The sequence below is a fragment of the Cnephaeus nilssonii genome (genome assembly GCF_951640355.1).
Source record: "Cnephaeus nilssonii genome assembly, chromosome: 12".
NCBI classification, from domain to species: domain Eukaryota; kingdom Metazoa; phylum Chordata; class Mammalia; order Chiroptera; family Vespertilionidae; genus Cnephaeus; species Cnephaeus nilssonii.
In genome coordinates, this window is record NC_137083.1 from 58,160,985 (window position 1) to 58,179,109 (window position 18,125).

General features: G+C 40.0%; 1 protein-coding gene across 1 annotated transcript in view; it reads right to left on the minus strand.

The window, feature by feature from the left end:
• Positions 1-18,125, minus strand: part of EXOC4 (exocyst complex component 4) — a 731,450-nt gene that overhangs the window by 118,300 nt on the left and 595,025 nt on the right. The gene's annotated exons all lie outside the window — the stretch shown is intronic.

The window sequence follows — 18,125 nt, forward strand, 5'->3', positions numbered from 1 at the left end:
CTAGGCTTCACTTTATAGGAGAGAAAGTGAAACCTTATTTGTTGAAGCCATTGCTATTCCGAGTTTCTGCTACTAGCCGCTAAATGTAATTTCCACTGACACCATTATCTAATTAGCATAAGTGATATCATTCTTGGAAAACTTCCTCTAAATTAGATATCCCTGCAATCGAGTTACTGCGAAAGCAAGACAATGTCTCTTCCATGATCTGAGCCCAGCAGACAGTACAGTATCTTCCCCTTGGCTGTCACTCAGTCGAGTTGTAAATATGTAGTTTGCTTAATCTGTCCTGATATATCCACTCTCCCAGCCCCTTAATCATCTTCGATAGATATAACAAAAAGTGCCTCTGAGCTAGGTGGTTAAAAGCAACAGGGGAGGCAAACAGCTTTGAAAACTAGGCTTGGAGCCATCTTTATGCATGGAGGTGTCACCCTGGGTGGAATGTGACAATCAAGACTAATGCATTTCTGTAGAAGTCTGATCTGCTGTGCGGGAGCTGAGGCCTGGGCATGTCTGCCGTCCGCTTCCGAGGCCAGATGCCTGGTCCACTCCCCTCGGGCTCCCCGAGATCGGCTTAACCTGCTCCGAAGGGAGCGCGGGGGACCGAGAGAAACACACACTGCCTCGCGTTGAATACATTGCAGACATCTCATTTGACAGGAATCCATAATCACCCCCTAGCAACCTGGAGAGGGCCCCGCAGCCATGACATCCAGAATAAATGATTGACAGCTAGAACCATTTCACACAAAACGTCATTCCTTCGAGGATTTGTGTGTCAAAGAGCTTGGTGGACGGTCTTTGTGTGTTATAAAAACCTTCAGGGGAGGGCTTTAGCTGCAAGACCATGGACTTTTTTCTAAACCCTCTACTTTATTAAGTAAATTATGGTAAAGTCACACTATGGAAAAGTGTGCAGTCATCAGAAATTATATAGTAGAAAATACTTGATACCATAGAAAAATGTTGCATATAGTTTATTTTAAACCATGATATGCAGTTGAGTAAAACAAGCTGTTAAAAACTGAATGTATCACATACTATTCAAAAAAGAGTAATTATATATTTATATGAACTGAAAAAAGACCAACATGTTAACTGTGTGACTGGATTATTTTCCTTTGTGCTTCTCCGGATTTTCTACAAAGAACATGTTTACTTTGTAATTAAAAACAAAAATTACAAACCCTACCACGAATGAGAAAACCTTTCAGATGGACACATGAAGAATTTCACCAGGGGAAATGGGAGGGGTGGGGATTACAGTCACTTGAATGGAACTGGGAGCGACGGGTGCGGGCTGGAGGCTAGCTCGGGATGCGGTCAGTGTCCACCGCAGAGGGTCACGCTGCCAGACTGACCACACCCAGCATCTGGGCCAATGCGGTTTCTTTCTAGATCTGAATTGCACTTACTCTTTATCACCTGCTTATCATGAAAGCGCAGTACTTAATGGAGATGTTACATGTTTTTGAGTGAAATGGGTAACAGAATGATCATTTTCTTGATCAGTGAAGTGACAGGTGCTCCGTAATTGCCCAGTGATTACCTGACGCGGCCAAGAAGAGAAATGTGATTGCTGTGGGTACCCTGAGTCCCATGTGAGGAGTCACTGTCACCATCGTAGGCCAACATGCTCACATAGGAGCCCAAGAAACTGAAGAAGGGTGTTAAACCTGTTAGGCTTAATTTCCCCACACAATTATTATCTTTAAAGAGCTTGATCTGACAAGACTTCATTTACGAGAGTTTTGCGAGAGCGTAAAATCTGTGTAACTTAATTTTACCACACAATCATAATCTTTAAAGAGGTCTATCTGACAAGAATTCATTTCAGAGAATCATGCCAAAGATGCCGAAAATTGTCTCCATTTAGTCTTTAAATAATTCTGTTATCAGCTGAAATCTTAGGAAGGAAAAAAAAGAAAATCTGCATTTCAGCAGGCTAAATGCACTTATGAGAGAAACATTGCAAATAGTTTCTGAGCGACTGATTTGCAGATCTGTGCTATATTTGGTCACATAATATACACACTCAAGACTCAGTGCTCTCTCTCCCTGCCACATTCACAATCACCCAAGACTGCTTCCTACTGCTGAACCCACTGAGAGACCAGGGAACACTGACAGAAGGTCAGCCCCCTATGACCCAGACAGAGGAGGGGAAGGGCGAGGACTAAAGCAAGCCATGCTAATGGCTGCAAGGTGGCATTTCCTCCATGTTTTCATGAGGAGGTGAGTATTATAGTCACTTGAACTGAACTGGGAGCAATGGGTGCTTGGTCTGGTGGCATTTCCCCTACGATTTCATATGAGGAGCTGGTAGTGATTCACTTCCCCGTTTAGTTCAGAGGTCACTAGATAGGAGGAGTGGCATCTGACTTGAGATGGAGGACAGGGGGATCCTAGACCTGGGAGGAATGCAGTGACTGAGGTCACCAGATACAAGAGGTGACATCTGACTTGAGATGGAGGACAGGGGGCATCCAGGATTGAGATGAATGGAGTGACTGAGAAGTCTGACTCCCCATTGGGGAGAGGAGGAGAATGCCTCCCTATGATGAGTAGCTGTCACCTTGTATTAAACATAAAGTATGACATTTTAAAATATGGGTATAAGGGTGAGAATGGAGACAGAATAACAGAAGGGTGGACCCTAAAAGTCCTAGGGATATAGGCCCCAAATCCATTCTTCTCCTCTCCCCTGTTCTGATCAGTAGGGGACAGGGGGAGCTGACCCCTGCAGGCTGTTTCCTAGGCTCCCAGCTGGGTACTGACCATGAGTGGCCCTGAAGGGACACTGAAGGACACAGGGAAAGGAGAAGACAGGGCATTTACCCCCTCCCTTTGCCCCGGATGACATCTCCAGCAAGGAGGCATCTCGTTCTTGGTCCATCCAGCTCCCACCACCTCCAACTCCTCTGTGTGCCTCTCCAGGAAATGCTTCTTCCCTTTGGCATTCCAGCTAAAGCAACAGTGACTTCCTGCTGTTGCTCATCTATGGGTTATCTTAATGTCCCCTGTGTGACATTCAGGTCACCATGAACCCGTGTACCAATTCCCTACATTCAATTCCCTCTAGGTAAACACGAGTGGTTTCTGTTTTCCATGTTAGACCCTGACTTATACAAGACCTAATAATGATGTCTGACCATATTCCATTATACTGGGAAGCGAGTAGGTTTTTGGCATGGGGATTAATTAGTTCTGTTGTGCAGGTAGTGAAACTGAGATGTGTCAAGGTGACCTGTAAAGATCACTTAGCCATTACTTGTCAGAGTCTAAACTGATGAAGGTTATAAAAAGGTCAGGTCACCTTACCCCGATTCGTCATAATACCCACTCCTTATTATGAGATGCAACAATGGCACTTCCAATTATCATGTCTGCTTTTTACAACTGCTCAATCTTCAACACTTTCAAAACCTGTGTCAAAATAACGGGGGTAGTACCATTCTGATGGGTTCTTTAATCAGGTTTACACAAACTGCTTTTCTAAAATGATCCTGGCTAAATCCTTATAAATAGGAAGTAATCCAGTAGTTCAGTTACCTTGATTACTACATTATTTTTGTCCTGGAATCCGCTGAAACTCATCACTGTGTATCCTTCAATTGTTTTCATGCATGTGCATGCCATCACACACTATCATGTGAGTAGCTATTTTTCATATTTAATAAGTAATCGCTCCTCTTTAGAAAGCTGCCTCCTCCATTATCACAATCGAGGATTTTTCCTTTGCTTTCTTTACCTACTGTTTTTCTACCATTTAGAAACTTGCAATGCTCATGACTGGCCAGGTGAGGTGAGCAGCCTACAATTCTGCGCAGGGGCAGAACTGGGAACAAGTTGCGGGCTGTGGTTCTCAGGTGTTCTTTACAATCAAGGTGAATATGTGAAATGTCAGCAACCTCTCTTCTCTTAGTGTCTGCTTGGGACTTAAAACATATTCATTATTTCCCCTTGATTGCAGGGAAATTGAGGTTTCTGGGTTCCTACCCATTCAGAGATGACAAATTGATTATGACCACCAGCCCTTCCCCTTTGTGCTTTTAAATCATCTTGCTCAGCCCTAGCTGGTTTGGCTCAGTGGATAGAGTGTCAGCCTGCGGACTGAAGGGTCTCAGGCTTGATTCTGGCCAAGGGCTCGATCCCCAGTGGGGGCATGCAGGAGGTGATTCTCTCTCATTGATGTTTCTATCGCTCTCTCCCTTCCTCTCTGAATCAATTAATTAAATAAATAAATAAATAAAATCAGCTTGCTCACTGGGACAGGCACTGTGGATTTATGGTATTCTGGCACTGACAGGTATCCTATAGGTTTATGGTATTCTGGCACAGAGAGGGAGCATATAGATTTATGGTATTCTGGCAATGACAGGGATCTTGATAATTAGTCTAAACCAGTAGTTCTCATCATGGCTATAAATTAAAAGCTTAACTAGGAAATCAAACAAAATACTTGATGCCAAACTCCACCTGCAGAAATTCTGATTTTATTGGTCAGGGGTGGGGCCCAGGCATGGGCATTTAAAAATAACAGCTTTGAGATAAAATTCATCCATTTAATATGTGCACTTTAATGGCTTTTTAGTATAGTCGCAGAGTTAAGCAATTAATTCAGAACATTTTCATCTCCTCAAAAAGAAATCCTGTACCCATTAGACTTTGCACTCTCCACCCCGAGCCCTTGGAAACCACTAATATTTCTGTCTCTACAGTCTTCCCTATTTTAGACACTCATATTTAATTCCTATCCATATAAATGGAATCATACAATATGCTATTTTTTTGTGAATGGCTTCTTTTACTTAACATGGCTTTAGGGTTCATCCATATTTAAGCAGTACTTCATTTCCTTTATTACCAAATAATATTCCATTGTATGAATATATCACATTTTATTTATGTATTCACCAGATGATGGACATTTGGGTTGTTTCCAATATTTGACTATTATAAATAATGCTGCTATGAACATTCACACATGAATTTTGTGTGGATGTATGTTTTCATTTCTCTTAAGTATATATACCTAGAAGTGAAATTGCTGGGTCATATGTTAACTCTATTTTTAATCCTTTGAGAAAATGCCAGATTGTTTTCCAATATGGCTGCACCATTTTACACATTCCCTTGTACCAAGGGTTCCAATTTATCCACATTCTTGCCAATACTATGATTCCTGTCTCTCTTTTTTATTATTATTATAGTCATCCTAATGAATGTGAAATAATCTCTCACTGTGGTTTAAATTTGCATTTTCTTGCTGGCTAATGATATTGAGCATCTTTTCATGCGCTTATTGGCCATTTGTATGTCTTCTTTAGAGAAATGTCAAGTCTGATCCTTCATTAATTTTTTAACTGGGCCATTTGTCTTTTTATTATTGAGTCATTAATTCTTTAGCAGATATTTACTAGGAACGCACCATTACCCAGGCCCTGCCCTAGTTCCTGTAGTAAGTTCAAAACCCACTAAAATTATTTCGTAATTTGCTCATATGCCACAACGCAGAGTTGGAAAAACACCATGTGAAAGCCTGCCTGGCTTTGTGAATGTGTTCCTTGATTGGACCTCCCACAGATGGCGAACATTTAGCAGGCGTTTCATAGAGAAATTGGAGCCCGGAGGAAGATGTGCTCATTGGCTCACTGTGGCAAAGGTGGGAGCAGAGCTACATCTCTCACGAGCTGCAGTGGCTTTAGTGTTTCCCTCTGCCTAGGGGTTAAAATAGTCCCCCACCCCCAACCCAAGACATAAAAACTGCTTTGAGTCATGGAAGTGGACTTTCCTAAACACTCAGCTGTCACGAGGTGCTAGAGCAGGGAGGACATACTCAGATCTGTCAAATCTCACGTAGAGCCCCTGAATGACAGCAGGCACTTTCCTACTTTTTAAGACCAGAGAGCTTGATTGACAGGCAACTGCCTAGCAATAAAGTAAATCAAAGCCTCCTATGGGAAAACAATACTTCTTCTAGTTCCTTGATATGTTCATAATCCACAAATGATTTAAGAGTTTATGTGGGACACAAAGAGGGAGGACACAACACTCTTAAGAGCAACATGGAGAACTCCGAAAGGAAAGAGGAGGAGGAGTGGATGAGTAAGCACAAGGACTGGCTGGCGAGAGGGCGACGGATGGGTATCCCCTCCACAGGAGAGCATGTTGCTTCCACTGGGTCACAAGTCATCCCTGAACAGTTTGTTCACCTGACCAGTGGGTGGGTGTAACAATGACGACGAGTCTTATTTTAAATGAATTCCTTCATTTTAAATTAATTTAAATTAATTTTTATTACATGAAGGGCCAATGGGGATAGCTATACCTTAAGTCACAGGGTGTGTCAACATATACTTGGCTCAGAAAACCTGGCTGGAGAGCTTTTAAGAGAAAGGAGCCATGAGAGATGTAAGAGCACTCTTTCCTAAAAGGAAAACAATGACAATTTCCACTCTTGCATTATTTCAGGCATGTTCCCAGGTCATGCTCCAGCAGGGGGGTGCTAGTAATGGCAGCAGCACACTGTTAAACACAGAGAACAGAGAAATGGAATTGCTGAATGCAATCACATCTTAGAAATGTTGGAATCCCTTGTGGTTTGAGACTTCCTGGAATAGCTGCTTACCCCAAACTCTTCCTTCCTGATCCTTAATCTGAACATGTCATAGAAAGGAAAATATATTGGTAGGCAAATGAACATATTTTTAATCAAACTGATCACTTCAAACATTTAAATCATTTTGATGTGACTACACAAAGACTGACTAACCACCAAGTGTCCATATTAATATTAGAGAGATAAGACCTTATTATTATGAGATCTAATATTATTACTAGAGGACTGCATTATCCAATGCAAATACTTTTGGTTCATTTACCACCATTTTCCCTTTTCACCATCAAGCTTTCCTTCCAATTACGTCTAAAGCAGTGACTAATTGAGAACCATCAAAGCAATGAGAAGAGAAAGAGTAAGGGGGAGGGGAAGGTAGAGGAAAAGCTCTTTGTTTACAGAAGAATGTCCGCTAATAAGTGTTTCAAAGTTCATCAATGGATGCTAAAATTATTGGTGGAGAGGTTGTTAGGGAAGTGGACAATCACATAGTCTCAAGTTAGCACCCCAGAATAATCATAAAGGGACCTAAACGCACCTGTCTACAGGGGAGTCTGACAGTCACCACCTTAACGAGATGGTCAAACCCGGCACTGCCAGTAGCAGCCCAGGCAGACTTGATGGAAGCGGTACAGTGGGAGGCACAGAATGTCACCCATGTAGTGTTCCCAACAGAGATGTATAACCTGGATATAACCACGAAGAAACTCTGAGATAAACTCACATCTCTACATGGTAACTGGCCTGGACTCCTCATCAAAGGATTCCACATCATGACAAATAGAGGGAGTTGATGGGACTTTGTGGATTAGTAGAACTAATGAGAATTAGTGAAACTCAGAACTGTGCAAGTCACATGACAAGAAATTCTTTACATTTTCTCTATAATTATAGTTACCATTTTTCTTCCTCTGCAGCATAACTTTTGTTCTTTCACCTGTGTTACTAACTATACATCCTTTACATTAAAAAGTCAGCCTTTTTATTTCTGACTGATTTCTAATTGCTAATGTAAAATTACAGCTCAGATTTTAGGTAAACAGTTAAGTATTTGCACTTTGCTATGGGCTGAAATGTATTCTCTCCCAAATTCGTATTTTGAGGCCCTATACCCGAAAATGATGGTATTTAGGGATGGGATCTTTGGGAGGTAAATTCAGGAAGGGGGTACCCTTATGATGGGGTATATACTCTTTAAGAAGAGGCATGAGAGAGAGCTCTTTTTCTCTCTGACCTATCAGGACACAGCAAGAAAAACAGGCCTCTGCATGCAAGGCACTGAACAGGCCTGCACCTTGACCTTGGACTTCCCATTCTTTAGGACTGAGAGAAATAAATTCCTGTTGTTTGGGCCACCCAGTATACAGTACTTTGTTATGACAGCCAGAGCAGACTAAGACATACCCTACACCCTGAGATTCCTTCTACCCATTCCTTTACTTAAGCCCATTACTTGCATATTGAGTAATACCTGCATTTAACAAGTATTTGTTGAACATGTTTCTTGGGATATAGTCCTAGAAGTGGGATCACTATTAAACATTCCCCAAAATGGAAAGAATGCACTAGGTATAATGACCAAACAAAGGGCTCCAACTTGGCTTTTCTGCCAGGAGCCACTATAATTATGTATTTATTCAAATAGCAACGGTTTTTTAAGAAGAAGATGTCTTAAGCTTCAATACAGATTTTCAATATGTAGGAATAAAATAACCAATAATTGGTTATCATGAATTGAATATATACTTTGGTTTTTCAACTACCCAGAAGGATTACAGGTTTAAAAGTCAAAATTTATATGGCATTGAACTTTCTTGTCTGAGGAGTCTAGTTTATTGACCATTCTGGGTACTTCTCAAATTGCCATACAATCTCCTTTTGAAGAATCGAAATCTAGTCAGAGCATGGACACTAAACAACTGATCTCAAGCAAAGGCAGGAAGCCCAAACTTTGCAACTAAGTGACAGGTCTTCAAGGAAGCATTGGGGGAACAGAGGGGGGGGGGGGTCATGGGGACTCGGGAGAAAGACAAAGAAAGACAAGGGAACCTCTGGGGCAAAGTGAGATACCACAGAGAAGGGTAAAGGCTTTGCATAAAATTGGCAGAAAAGTGAAGATGGTTTAAGATTAAGGTTTCTCCCCCCAGGGGTAAAACAGAATGATAGTGTAATTGTAGAGAATTGTCAAACTGGCAGTGAACAGTCACTGGGTTAGAGAATGTGTGGACATTTTTTTTTAAGCAGGTATGAATTTAAAACCTCAGCAATAATCACTCGTGGTTAAATAACCTATAATGAGCAGTGAGGCCCGGCCCAGCTCTCCTCACCCTAAGTCCTGTGCCCCCAAAAGAAGTACCTACAACTTAAAAAGTTATTTGTTTTTAATTCTTCCAGTTGTTATATGCACCTCGTTACATAATCTGTGGAAACAGCTACTTGTTGATATATTAATTTTAGACATTTTATTCTGACAGGCTGCTCAATGGACGGATGAGGAATTCATTAGCTATGTCCCCCTTTTCCATCTCCAAGTTGCCCCCTTCCCCTTCCTAATGTAGTTATATTACTATTTTTAGTTTTTCACTGGTTTTTAATTATATATGTACACATATCTTTACCTCACCACACTATAAAATGCTGACCTGTCTTACTCCCCCCAAGACTGTGGGCTCCACCCCAGGAGGCAGCGGGGTTTTGAGGAGGAGATGCTGGAAGAGTTGATGTCTGAGCTGAATCCTGAAAGCTGAACTGGGCAGGTACAGGAGGTGGGTGTGGGATGAGCGAGAGCATTCTAGGACGAGGGATGGGCATAGCAAAGACACAGCAGCCAGTAGGAAAGTGCACGGTGGCCTGGGGACCTGAAAACTTTTAACAGGGAAAGAAAGACAGAGAAAGGGCTAGTGTCCTCGGGCCTGGCAGGGAGTGTGAGCCTGCGGCGGGGAGCAGCCATCAGTAGAGGAGATGGACGGGGGAGCAGCCATCAGCAGAGACAGAAGACAGACGGGGAAGGAGGTCTTTCCCTGGCGACTGGACTCGCACTGCTCGCCTTGTCTTAGGCACACCTCGTCCTGCCCCTGCCCAGGCTAGATGACTGGTGTTTTTCCCTCCACAGTGGCACGGTACGTCACTATCAGCCACACTTTCTGAAGGGCTGAGTGGGATTAAATTAGAGGGATTAACTTTCCCCCTTTATTAAGAATGTTACTAAATGTACACCTATGTGAAAAATTAAATAATTGCAGGATCTAAAAATTAAACAAAAATAAAATGTCTTAAACATTCTATAGTGATGTTTAAATGATACTATTAGATAATTATAATCCTCAAATAACTGTATAGGAGAGATTTTCATTTTTTTTTCATTTACTGCCAATCATGCTAGTAAGTCATATCATTTTGATATAATAATAAAGTGCCTAATTTAATCTTCTTGAACATTAATTGATATGTTTGTAGCTGAGTCTCCAGTTAATTACCTGTCTTTTCTGTTTAATCTTGAGATTTAAGTCTGCTTCTTATCCTCCCTTGCGGGGCAATGTCCTCCATCTACCCATGACCTTCATCTCATTTAATTGAAGGAAAAAGAGCATTTTAGCAAGGCATTCTCTACCCTTGTACTTATTTAATACATTCACACTTTCTGAGTCATCTTTCCTTTTAGAATTATATTTGAAAGTGATATTAAACATGCAGAGATAGTGAAATAAATGTCTCCATTCTAGTAAACATTTTGTCCCAGCAAACGAAAGTGTTTTTTTTCCCCTTCACCAGAGTTTTCACTTGTTTCTTCAAATATCTGTAAAGATTCTTCGATAACTACAGTTACCTGGAAACTCTTAATGGCCGTTGCTTTTAAGAACCTTTTAAATTTCCACATGAAATTTTTCTGAAAATTTATACTCTACTTCATTCAGACCATGTTTCCATCTAACTATATCCCTGGGCCCACTAGATTTCTGCTTCGTTTAATTGTCTAATCTGGGCTGGTAGTAGAAACTAAAGAGGCATAAAGACCTACCAAAGCAAAACAAAACAAAACAAAAAACAAGAAACTCTGAGGATCAGAAGTCAGGCTGTGAGCTTCTACAAGGACATGTTACGAGACATAAAACTTAGGGAGGCCACTGAAGACATTTCCTCCCCATTAAGGCAAGTGGCTCACCATTCTTTCCATGTTGTTCTTTTCATTTGAAGAGTGAGAGGTCCTTCCTACTTGTATTCAGTTTCCTTGGTCCAACATTTACTGAGGATCTCTGGTGAATGTCAGGGCTCCAAAGAGCAAGGGGGAAGTGCAAACCTGCTTTCTGCTCTCATTCCGACTTGTCCCTCAGTCTCTTCCCTACTCAGGGCTGCATCACACTATCTGAAACCCACATAATTTTATATCATTTTCATATTTTCTTTCCCTTTGTATTGTATTCTCTCTCTTTTCAATGACTCTTTTCTTTTCTTTGACTAGACAAACATAAAGCTCAGATGAAAGATAATAAGTTTTAAAGTACCTCTATTCCTGATTTCAATACATTACCAGCCTCCCCTCCCCTAATAGCTGGATATTCTGTTACCAACCTATTATTGAAAGAGAGAACTCAAAACAATGTAATACATGAAATATAATACAGTGAGCACTAATGATAACACACTAAATCTAGAGTAAAGCACCTACATGATAAAATGTTTGTGACATCAGTAGGAAGTGATTACCATATCAACCAAGATTATGATGATTATTGAAAATGAAGGAATAGCCTGGTCGGTGTTGCTCAGTGGTTGAGCATTGACCTATGTATGAACCAGGAGATCACAGTTCGATTCCCAGTCAAGGCACATGCCCAGTTTGTGGGCTCAGTCCACAGTAGGGGATGTGCAGGAAGCAGCCAATCAATGATTCTCTCTCATCATTGATGTTTCTCTCTCTCTTTCCCCTCTCCTTTCATCTCTGAAATCAATAAAAAATATATTTTAAAAAAAAGAAAATGAAGGAATAACTCAAATGTGCAAAAATACAAATTCCTGATCCATTTTTAGGCTGGTTGATCAAAGTGTTAGAGGAGGCAGATAGACGGATATGAGCTGGGAGAGGCTGGGAGAGGCAGCTGGGCTGGAGGAAGTAAGTGTGAGATGTGACAAACTGAAAATAGACAATGGCGATGGTAAGTCCCTATGTGAGCAGAAAAGATTCAAAGCCCTCCAGGATGTGGTCTCACCAGTGGCATAACACCTAGCTGAAGGAGCCTCATAACTTAGAGACATTTTTTTAAGAAATAAGGGAAGGGGAGACTTACTGAGGGGCACTCCCCTCTAGGGCTATAAATATCCCAAACCCCACCCAAGCGAGGCCCTCGGTTCAGTCCCAGCCACCTGAGCGGCCCACTCAGGTCCTCTCTGAGTGTAATGCTTTCCTCACCTGCTTCTGCTGTTATTTGTTGTCTCTTGTTTGAATTTAATCCTACAAGCAAGACAAGAGCTGGGGGTGCAGAGTACTGTCTCTGGCCAGAAACCCCCTTGTCACTACTGACAACAGTGTGGTAGCTCTGGGAGCCAGACCACCTGGCTCAACTAGCGACATCACTTTGTGGCCTGTGAATTTGGGAAGATCATGTAATTTCTCTGCACCTCAGTTCCCTCATCTCTTGCATGGGAATAACAGTACCTGAACACTCATAATGCGGCTGCCCAGTGCCAGGCGCGAGCTGACTCTGATCGATATGACAGTTGAAATAGATTGCACAATCTTTCCAGAAATGTAATCAATCACTCATCTTTCCACATGCTAGCGTTCAAGACTAATTTGTAGATTTTACATACAAGAGTGGGCAAAAGTAGATTTACAGTTGTTCATATGGGAAAACAATACAATAATTCATAAATAATAATACAAGAATAAACTCTGTGTTTTGCATACTCACAGCTGTATTTTTTCACTTTTATCACCAGAAAGCTCTGGCCCTGGTTCTGACAATTACATCTGTCCACTTAAGGATTTTCAACCCTGGCACTAGAGAAAGGATTCTTATTCTTTGATATTCTGGGGCCCTGAGTGAAATGGGGCTAAAAGATTTTTAGGGCAGTCTTTCTAATACATGTGCCCACCCCAACTCCTAGACAAGCCTTAATCTTCCCCTTTACTTCCCTCAACACCTTACCCCTTCTGTTAATTACATCTCCAGAAAGTAGGGCTGCTTTTATCAGTGGATATTCATTGATCTCAAAAGGATAATGTATTCATATATATGACAGGTGCAAAGACAATGGCTAGAAAGCCTGCTTTCAGCTTGTTGGGAACAAAAGGATATTTGCTATTTTTCTTTTTCTATTAAAGCCCTGGCTTGATCTACTTTCCCCCCTCTATTCAAAGTTAAGCCCGGAAATAATACATTTTATTTTTTAGTTAAAAAATAAGAATAGGAAAAGGCCTTGTTTAGTACTGAAGGGAACATGACCTTTATTCAATGCGAAGGGCACTGGATTCTATATTCATCCATCTGCTCAATAGCCCTCTGAGCTCTAAGAGCTAATTACAGGAGGAGAGTGTGACTTCTCAGCCTTGTGGCTTGCGCCATGCTCTATGGTACTCTAATGTGAGAAATAAAGGCTCTCTGTCAACGCTACCAAGTTGGAATGTCAATGAAGACTGTTCTCTGCCACTTACCTTTCCTCTCAGCTTCTCCTCCGGATAGAGAACATGACAGATTCAGAGGAAAGAATCAATCACACACAAAACAAACAGACCTATAATATTATTTTTCTTCTGTTAAAGCAAATATAATTTGTTTTCAAACCATGTCTAATTGCAAAAATGTAGACAGATCTCTCAGACATAATGTCCAGCACAATAAACCAGATACTATAATTCAATTTATATGCAATTTGAGGACAGTCAAAACTAAACTCTGGTGATAAATGCCAGAATAGTGGTTACCTTCAGGGCAGGCCTCTGGGGCCCTGGAAAAGCTCGATATTTTGATCTGGGAGGTGGTTACATGGTGTGATCACACATAATAATTCATTGAGTTATACCCTTCACTTCATGTATAACCAACCAAAAATTTATAAAAAGTATCATTTGTTTTCCCTTTAAATCTAAGATGGAAAGTGATACAATTAAGTGCGCAAGACAAGAGTAAAGGAAGCTGGAACTCACTGCTAACCCTCCTAAACCAGAAGCGGGAGGTGGCAGATGAAGGTTAGCTCTTCAGATCCGCGCTCTTTCCTGGGCAGGGCTGGAAACTCTTCCCCAGGTCCAAGCTGCTGGAGAGACCTAATGAAGCTGACCGACATCTCCTTGCAAGCACAGCATATGCTTAAGGCGTGATGTCAGAATAAGCCAAGCAATGGCAGAAAGAAGACTTAGGTTGATTTAAAGGCACCTGAAACGTTGAGGAAAACACACTTTATCCTTGAGAAGGTGCTCCTAACACAACCAGGAAGGGGAGAGACACGATTAAAGGGAAGGAGTGGGAATGTGCTTATCCAGACGTCTTAAAGCCCTGGCAGCAGGAAAACGCAGCGGCGAGACAGGGAGAGAGGAGAGCCCGTGGCTGACCTCATCCTAAGATCAGGTTAGTGCTTCTTGCGTGGGGCTCCAATCCTTCCATGTCTCAGTCACTCCTTACCTCTCTTGATAGAAACACATTATGAGGCTACTCTCTGTTATTATCACCATGTGATTTAAATTATGGGGCGTGTAGAGAAAAGGGATAGGAAATAAAAATGTAAGAGTTTTTCATTTATTTCAAATGCTGGGGAAAATATAGTCAGCATTTAAAGGTGTTAGAAAAAAACACCTCTGTGACTTTGGTATAAACCTGGATTTCTAAATAGAATACAAAATGTTCTATCCTTAAAAAATAATACATTTGACTTATTAAAAATGTTCAAGTCTGTTTATTAAAAGACACCATTAAGAAAGTAAAAATGGGCCTGGCTGGCGTGGCTTCGTGGTTGTGAGTAGAGCCAGGAGGTCACAGTTCGATTCCAGTCAGGGCACATGCCTGGGTTGCGGGCTCCATCCCTAGCAGGGGGCATACAGGATGCAGCTGACCAATGATTCTCTCTCATCATTGATGTTTCTCTCTCTCTCTCCCTCTCCCTTCCTCTCTGAAATCAATTCAAATATATTAAAAAAGAGAGAGAGAGAAAGTAAAAATACAAGTTATAAAGTGGGAGATGATATCTATCTGTCATAAAAAAGTTATATCCAGATATATAAAGAATTCCTACAAACCAGTCCAGAAAAGACAACCTAATTTAAAACAAGTAACAAATATGTTGCAAAAAAGGATATTCAAATGGCCAGTACATACAGAAAAATACATTAAAAGGTGCTCAGTCATGAGAGAAATGCATATTAAACCAACATGAAACACCTCTACAAACCTACTATAAGGCTAAATTTTAACAGATGGAACATATCAAGTATAGATGAGATATGGACCAACTGAAACTCTCATATACTGCTATGCAAACTCTTACCACCACTCTAGAAAGTGGTTTGGAAGTGTTACTAAAATTGAACATATGCATAGCCTATGACCCAGCAATTCTAACTCCTATAAATAACCAATAGAAACACATATAAGGGGTTACCAAAAGACATATAATATTCATGGCAGCACTATGCAAAAATAGTTCCAGACTAGAAACTACCCAGGTGCCCATAAGCAGTAGAATAAATGAATATACACATATACATACCTACACCAACAAATAATAAAACATAAAATATGTGAGGTATTCACAATGGAATACCATTTAGATTATAGAGTGATGAGAACTTATACAAAATAACATGGATTAATCTCACCAACATAATGTGGAGCTAATGGAGTCAGTCATAAAAGGATACACAACTGCATCATTCCTTTTAGACAGAATCCAAACACAGATTGAAGTGATTTGTGTGTCTAGAAGTCAGATAAGGACTATTGGAGAGACAAGTAGTGACCAGAGGAAACATGAAAGGGATCCTTGTCGCTATCATTCTGTTTCTTGATCTAGGTACTGGTTATGCAGCTACAATAAAAAGGGTACCAAGCTATGCCTTTGATATGTGCACATATGTTATACATATACAAGAAAAAGTGAACTTTAGGTAATTTAAGCAGAGAAATGGAAACTCTAAGAAAGAATCAAAAGGAAATGCTAACTATCAAACATACATAACAAAAATGAAGAATGCCTCTGGTGGGCTGACCAATAGACTGGACATGACCAAGGAAAGAATCAGTGAGCTTGATTAATTGTCAATAGAAACTTCCAAATATGAAATCCAAAGAGAAAAAAGAGTAAAAAGACAGTACAGACTAGCCAAGAACTGTGAAAAAGATACAAAAGGTGTAATGTATGTGTAATGGGAATAACAGAAGGAGAATAAAGGAAACAACATGCAGAAGAAATATTGCAGCAATAATAACTGAGAATTTTCCCAGATCAGTGACATACACCAAACCGCAGACCCAGGAAGCTCAGAGAACACCAAACATGAAAATTCCAAAATAGATACATCCAGGTATAAACTATTCAAATGGCACAAAATTAAAACAAAGAGAAAACCCCTGAAGGAATTCAGAGGAAAAAATCACCTTACCTATAGAAGAACAAGAATAAAAATTACAGTGGAACTCTCTTCAAAAATTACTGAAGCAAGAAAAGTGAAGTGAAATATTTCAAGTATTAAAAGAAAAGAATCACCATCCAATGAATGCTATACTCAGTGAAATTATTCTTTAAGAGTGAGGCAAAGATAAAGTCTGTCTCTGACAGACAAAAATTGAGAGCATTTGTCACCAGTAGACCTGTCTTATAAGAAATGTTAAAAGAACTTCAGGAAAATGATATAGGTCAGAAACGTGGACCTACATTAAGAAAGGAAGAGCACGAGAGAAGAAAAACCTTAATATACCTTTATTTCTCTAATTCTTAATTGATCAATAGGTAACAGTTTGTTCAAAATAATAACATTATATGCAGTGATTATAGCTTATGGAGAAATGAAGTGAATGAGAGCAGAGCCATAAGGAATGGGAGGCACTGGAATACTCGGTTATAAGGGTTTGCATTCCCCATGCAGTGGGATCGTGTTATTTGAAAGTGGACTTGGATTAGTTTAAATGTATATTGAACACTCTAGGATCACCACTAAAAACAGTAAAAAAAAGTATAATTTATAAGCTAACAGGGAAGAAAAAAATGGAATCCTACAAAATGCTCAATTAAAATCATATGGAAAAAAAGCACAATCCGTAAAATAAAAAATCAATACATTTTGAATTCAATTAAAATTAAAGACTTCTGCTCTACATAAGACATTGTGAAGGGAATTAAATACAAGGCGCAGACTGAGGGGAAATCTCTGCAAAACACATATCGATAAAGGACTGGAATCTAAAATACACAAAGAATTCTTAAAACTCGAAAATAATAAAATACACAACCTGATTAAAAATGGGCAAAAGATATCTCAACGTGTGTCATTACGAAAATTAAAACAATGAGATACTACAACACAACTATTAGAATATACCAGATTCAAAACACTGACAATACCAAACACTCTTACTGGCGAGGATGTGGAGCAACAGGAACTCTCATTCATTGCTGGTGGGAATGTGAAATGGCACAGCCACTTTGAAGATAGTTTAGCAGTTTCTTGTGAAACTAAACATACATACCCTTACCATATGATCTAGCATTGCATTCCTTGGTATTTACTCAAATGAGTTGAAAACTTACACCCTCACAAAAACCTGCACATGAATGTTATCAATAGGTGAATGGATAAACAAACTATAGCATGTCCATACCATGAAATATTATTCAGAAATTTCAAAAGAGTTCAAGCTACAAAAAGACATGAAGAAAACCTTAGTGCATATTGCTAAGCAAAAGAAGCCAATCTAACAAGGCTACATACTATATGATTACAAATATATGATATTCTGAAAAAGACAAAATGATGGAGATGGTAAAAAAAAAAATCAGTGATTGCCAAGGGTTCAGGGAGAGGAAAGCAGGGATGAATAGGAAGAACAACAGAGAATTTTTAGGGCAGTAATACTACTATTTTGAATGGTAGATACATTAATTATACATTTGTCAGAACCCATAGAACAGTGGTTCTCAACCTTTGTAATGCTGCGACTCTTTAATACAGTTCCTCATGTTGTGGTGACCCCAACCATAAAATTATTTTTGTTGCTACTTCATAACTCTAATTTTGCTACTGTTATGAATCGTAATGTAAATATCTGTGTTTTCCGATGGTCTTAGGCAACCCTGCTAGCGGTTCTCAACCTGTGGGTCGCGACCCACAGGTTGAGAACCACTGCTTTAGAGCCTAAGACCATTGGAAAACACAGATATTTACATTACAGTATTTACATTACATTCTTCACCTCAGAGAACCGTTAGTTGAACTTTCTGAAAATACAAATGTGCTTCCCATGTCTGTTCATACACATTGTATTTTCTCTGATTGCTTTCTGATTGTTTTGACAAAAGT